The sequence below is a fragment of the Piliocolobus tephrosceles genome, chromosome 18 (assembly GCF_002776525.5).
Source record: "Piliocolobus tephrosceles isolate RC106 chromosome 18, ASM277652v3, whole genome shotgun sequence".
In the NCBI taxonomy this organism is placed as follows: domain Eukaryota; kingdom Metazoa; phylum Chordata; class Mammalia; order Primates; family Cercopithecidae; genus Piliocolobus; species Piliocolobus tephrosceles.
The window spans coordinates 30,831,767-30,838,362 of NC_045451.1; the positions used below are offsets into that span (position 1 = coordinate 30,831,767).

General features: G+C 40.7%; 1 pseudogene; it reads left to right on the top strand.

Moving 5' to 3' along the window:
* The first annotated feature begins 5,714 nt into the window (after positions 1–5,714).
* LOC111539576 lies at positions 5,715–6,333 on the top strand (annotated as a pseudogene).
* The last annotated feature ends 263 nt before the right edge of the window (positions 6,334–6,596 follow it).

Consider the following 6,596-nt stretch of genomic DNA (forward strand, 5'->3'; position numbering starts at 1 on the left):
TTGGGCTCATGGTCCAGTGACATCATTTCGGCCTCTCTGAGGAGCATTTCCTGCTATAGGTCCTTCCTTATAACACCTCCTATTGCCTCACCCTCTTCTTCCCAGGAAGTACTTTCTCTTTGTCCTCTTCCATGGCTCACAGTGACATCAGTGACCCTTGAAAGCCAGAGTCAAAGTGGCTTGAGACATAGGGGAAGCCCACCCAGGCTCAGACACATGGGCACACTCAGCTCCCTCCAGAACAGTTTCAGGCCCCCTTGAAGCATCAGGCTAAAGAAATACCCTCTGAGGCAAGATTTCTAACTTTGTAATATTTTAGCAGCAGAATGCTTTTCCCCTCTCAAGTTTTACACAAAACCCACTGTACACTTGTGCAAAAACCAGATAGAAGTAATCTTTTATGATTCAAATTGAGTTTGGCGCTTACAGCCCAGCCATCTCCACCTTTGCTACCCTCTCAGCAGTGTCCTAAATGAAGTGGCTTGAAAAGTCCCTGTTCAGTGAGATCACCATGACTCGCAGAACCTTCACAGCTTTGGGCCCTTGGTCTTCCCAGCCTTGAGTCATCTTTTACACAGAAATGACCTGGATCCTCTTCTTCTACCCGAATGAGAAACCTTGCACATCTGTGAAGTCCTGAACCTTCCATCTGACTGCAAATTCATAAGATAAGATTGAACAACACAACCCCTGATGAAGAGTCAATGCTTCCCACAGCTCCTGGAGTTCGCCTCCCAGTTCAGGGACCTCTTTCCTGCTGGGATCAGCACCACCTGCCTCTTACAGCTTCCCCTGGGAACACACCCTCTGCCTTGTCAGAAACCATGTTCACAGTCTACCCGCTTCTTGACCCATCACATTCTTCTCTTCTCCATCTCTCTTCTCAGATCTATATTTTTCTTTCTCTTATCTTTGTTCCTCAAAGTATTGCCCAAGCAGCCATTTCATAAGTTGGCAAAAAGATCTGATGTGAAGGTTTGTCTGTAAACAGTGGTAAAATAAAAAGCAGCGTTAATTTAAAAAGGCTGGGAATTTCCACTAAACACACAGATGTTATAAATGTTACAAATGCCAACACTTCCTTTTTGCAACACACGTCACATAGAAAAAGTGTAGTAAGAGGGGTCAGGAATCTTTTCTTAGAATTTGTCTTTTACATGCACCTAAATAAATAAGAACATATGTATAGTTTTAGTTTTAAGTCAAGACCCAAACCTTTTCTTTAAACAGTAGATAAATAAGTGTAATATTACAAAGTAATGATAAATTAACTTTGCATTTCATTTTTTTCAGTACTTGGTGCATGCAGAAAATGCCAAAGGGTACATTTAAAGTAGAAAAATGTTCTGCGTGTCTGAAATTTCTTCCTGGCTTCTATTTTCAATTACTTATTTAATGATAATGAAGCAAGTCTGAATGAGAAAGAACATCTATTCATTCAAACCAATGAAATGTGGAAGAAAAAATCTGATTGTCTTCCATATAGGTATGTGCTATGTAACGCATTTTTTAATGATCAGAGAAATGCTCACAAAATTTGGTGATAACTCACTGATGTAAATTGAGAACCTGAATTTGCTCATGGAAGGCATCGTCAGCCAGTGTGAAATACCTGGGATGCTAAGCCTACCAGGCTTACATATTAATTAAGTTAGGTTGTGATGACCCATTAAAATGATGCTCCCAGAGGCAGCTGACCCATATTTTTTAACCTTTCCTAGTACTTTAGATGTAGTGATCACTCCCATGTCTAAATACTTACTACCAAATATGAAATGTATAATAGTATGCCCTATAGACAGCATAGGAGGGTCAGGGACCCACCTGGGTCTCAGAGAACGATGGCATCAGAAACGTGGATGCTGTCAGGGGCCCCAGATGGCTCATCCCTTCATGTGAGCTTCGTTTTTCTTACCACGTACCACCTTCTTCCACACAGCAGGAGACATGAACACCTCATCTCCAGCTCTAGAGAGGCCGTGGGACCTGATGTCTCAGTTACCAGTTCTAAAATCTCAGGGTAGTATCAGCAGGGTCAGGCTTCCATCCCCAAACTGGACGGGGGGGAAAGGGCCTGTGTAAAGACCATTTCACGTACTCCCCTGAAACACAAATTGGAAGGAGCATTTCCCAGCAGGAGACAGAGCTGTTCTAGGCATACAAAACCCCAGATGTCAAAACAATTTCTGAATACTTATGTTCTATTTGGTGGGGCAATATACAAAAACACTTAAAGAGCAATTAAGCACAAGAGCTATCCCTAGACAATACATGATCTCTTATCAAAATGATATCATGGGAACCTTGGAAAACATTATGCCAAATTAAAGAAGCTAGTCACAAAAGAGCACATATTATATGATTTCATATATAGAAAATGTCCAGAATAGGCCAAGCACAGTGGCTCATGACTGCAATCCCAGCACTTTGGAAGGCCAAGACAGACGAATTGCTTGAGGTCAAGAGTTGGAAGCCAGCCCGGCCAACATAGTGAAACCACATCTCTACTTAAAAATGTAAAAAATTAGCCAGGCATGGTGGCACATGCCTGTAATCCCAGCTACTCAGGAGGCTGAAGCATGCGAATCACCTGAATCCAGGAAGCGGAGATTGCAGTGAGCTGAGATCAAGCCACTGCACTCCAACCTGAGCGACAGAGCGAAACTCTCTCTTACGGAAAAAAAAAAAAAAAATGTCTAGAATAGACAAATTTATAGACAGAAAATTGATTCACAGTTGTACTGGCCTGGGGTGGGGTATGGAGATAGCATTAGGAGGTAATGGGAAGTCATTGCTAAAAGATATAAGGTTTCTTTGGGGGATGATAAAAGTGTTCTAATATTGTTTATGGTGATGGTTGCACATCTCTGTGAATATAGTAAAAGACATTGAGTTACACACTTTAAATGAGTAAATTATATGATATATGAATTATATCTCACTAAGGCTATTTTTTAAAGTGAAAAAAGATGTCACAGAAAAGAAATGTTCAACCTTAAATTAATAGAATCTTTGTTTTGAAACAGTGAAACTGCAAAATGGTAAGGTGTTAATAATGGTAACAAAGAAAATGATTTATAAACTAAAATACCTTTGTAAAAAAAAAAATCAAAGATCTCAGCTGTAGGAAAGGTGACCAAAATATAAGTTTAAAAATGAGTAAATATTAGGGCAATAAGTTTGAGGATGGAAACTGAATTTCAAAATAAATTTTAAATCTGCTGTCTCATTTTTACTTTGCTTCTCAATCAACATTAACAAACAGAATACTTGTTTTAACCTTCAATTTCCTACCCTCATGCTGTTAACTTTCTGGCACACACTCTGGTTATATTTTAATAATGAATGCACTGCTTGAGAGGAATATTTGGAGAAAAAAAGAGAACGGAACAAAAGTAAAGAAATCATATACTCCACAAGAACTTAAAATATAAAACACCAGTAACTTCACAAAAATATCTAACACCTAACTCTTCTTGTGAAAAAACACTGCAGACCCCTAGGTATTCTTTGAGGAACACTAACTAACAGGACCCAGAGGTCACTCATGGCCCCCTGAGCTGAGAATGAGACTCCTCCAGTTTGTAAGCAGGTTTTCAGCCATTTTCTTTCCGATGATCCTACCCTCAGCCCAAATGACAAGAGCAGAGCAGAGATTGTTTTCTCCACTATATAGTGAATTAATGGAGGTTCAGAGCAATAGAGCAACTTAATCAAGTTCCCACTTTTGGAAAGAATAAGGATCTAGAACCCAGTGCTCCTGAAACCAAATCTAGCTGTCTTTTTTCCTCCAGCTTTTAAGTTCCAGGGTATATGTGCAGGATGTGCAGGTTTGTTACATAGATAAACGTGTGTCATGGTGGTTTGCTGCACAGATCAACCAATCACCGATGTGTTAAGCCCAGCATCCATTGGCTGTTCCTCCTGAATATTGGCTATTCTTCCTGAATAGCCAATAGCATTGACTATTTCCTTTCCTCACCACCCCTTGCCCCCTTCCCTACCATGTATCCATGTGTTCTCATTGTTTAGCTCCCACTTCTTTTTTTTTTTTTTTTTTTTTTTTTGAGACGGAGTCTCGCTCTGTCGCCCAGGCGATCGTGCCTGGCACGATCTCAGCTCACTGCAAGCTCCGCCTCCCAGGTTTACGCCATTCTCCTGCCTCAGCCTCCCGAGTAGCTGTAGCTCCCACTTCTAAGTGAGAATATGTGGCAAACACCAAATCTTCAGAATGGACATTGGCTGCAGAGCACTAGCAGAGTCCAGAAGGCCCCCACTGTGCTGGACATTAACTTTGAAGTTGCCAAATTTAGCCTTCAATTTCCTAGATTGTGTGAGAGAATTGGGGTGATGGCTATTGTATAATTTTAATAACGAGGATAGCAAGAGTTCTAGTGCACTCTCACTGAATACTAGATTGATTCCCATTGAAAATAGATTGAAAACACCTGATATTAACAGTAAATATTATGACCTCTGAGGCTATATGCAGTTGGAAAATAAGAATCTAGCTTTTCATGGGCCTGAATCATAAGAGAAAGTTGGAAATGTTTGTGTCCACTATTACTACTAATTAGTGAATATATTTTATAGAGAAGGGAAGAGAACTTAAGAAGGGGGCATCTTCATCTAGCTGACACCAACAACTCAGCCAAGACAAAGTCATTGGAGATTCCTAACAGAATTGATTTTCCTTGTGGAATAAAAGATTAACCAACCTTGAAAATTATGACTTAGTTCTTAGCATATAGCACAGTGGAGAAGAGCTCAACCTCTGGAATCAGACTGAGTTTCAGCGATGGCCCAATCTCTTACTGGCTGTGCCTCAGTTTCCCCATCTGTAAAATGGGGATCACAGCATCCAACTCAGGATTTTTGTTTTAGAATTAAATAAGCAAGTGTATGTCAAATGCCTGAGACCTGGTGAGTGCTCACTAAATGGTAACCATTATTGTTAACTGTGAGGAACAACCCACCAGGATCAGAGGACTCCAGGAGAGAGAGGGACAGAAAGGGAATTATAATAAGAACCCATATGGTCTGGAGACAAAAATTCTAATTGCCACTCTGCCCACGATAAAGCTATTTTCATCTTCAATAGTAATCTCCTTTTCTTCTATATGTCATGCCACCAAGGAGGCATTGGTGAATGTCTAGTAAACTAGATGATTATGTGTTTTCTCTAACTCATAAAATGAAGTGATTTCCAAATGTTTATCCATAGGTCTGTTGATGTAACGAGTACATTCTACTTGTTACTAAATAGAAAAAAGAATCTGAAGAAGAGCTTAGAGGCTTAGCATTCTAACATTAGACACTAGGGGGAAATCTTATTTGATGGATGTGGTAGGAGGTATTATCTCTTATAAATATGGGATGCTTCTTTAGGAGGCAAAATTGTTTCAAATAAAAAAAAAGAAAGCCTTTTTATGACTGTTGAAAACAATATGCCCAAATGGATAATGCTTTAAAACTTGGAATGGATTGCACATTTAAAACCAAACTCTAAAATAAAATAGACATTCTAATTCCAAACAAGAGCATCCCTGGCATTTCCTGTAAAAGGAAAGGACTCTTGGTGTGAGTTGGGCCTTGGCAAAGGACACAGCCTGTCAGGCCCCAGTGCATGTTGCCAGATGAAATACGCATGCCCTAGTGGCTGATCGGCTCTGACTGAGACACGTGGTGGTCCGAGGTTTCTGAGGTGCCTCAGAATGTAGGTGGCCTTCGTACCAGACTGGCTGAGGGGCAAGGCAGAAGTCAAGTGATATGATTCAGCTCTGTGTCCCCATCCATCCAAATCTCATCTCAAGTTGTAATTCCCAATGTTAGGGGAGGGATCTGGTGAGAGGTGATCGGATCATGGGGGCAGATTTCCCCCTTGCTGTTCTCCTAATAGTGAGTTCTCATGAGATCTGATGGTTTGATAGTGTGTAGCACCTCCTCCTTTGCTCTGTCTCTCTCCTGCCACCCTGTAAAGAAGGTGCTTGCTTCCCCTTCGCCTTCTGCCATGATTGTAAGTTTCCTGAGGCCTCCCAGTCATGCTTCCTATTAAGCCTGTGGAACTGTCAGTGAATTAAACCTCTTTTCTTCATAAATTAGCCAGCCTCAGGTAGTTCTTTATAGCAGTGTGACAATGGACAAATACATCAATCAACTACCCAGTGGCTCCTTGAGGAGCAGGACCAGCTGACCTGCTGTATTGTGGCATATCAGAACAGGGGCCAGGCTAACAAACGCACCCAGCATCAGCATGGGTTACATAGAAATCTCATTTATTTTGCTACCATCACAGATGCCAGCCCAACCAGTACTTCAGAAGCAATGAGATAATCTTCCAGTTGGCTGTTGTGAGGAGTGATTGAATGTAATCCATCTCTGAGAACATGGAGACAGGATTTTTACCAACTTAATTGCTTAAAACATGAATGAAAACCCTGTGGCTCTTAAAAACTGTGAGCGTGCAAAGAAAGCTACTAACTTAACTGTATTCTCAATGTAAATATTTATTTTAATAATTAAGCAAATCCCTCAATAATGTGACCCCCAGGTGTTCTTTTTCCTGGACTTGGAGCATGTTTGGATAACAAAGATAT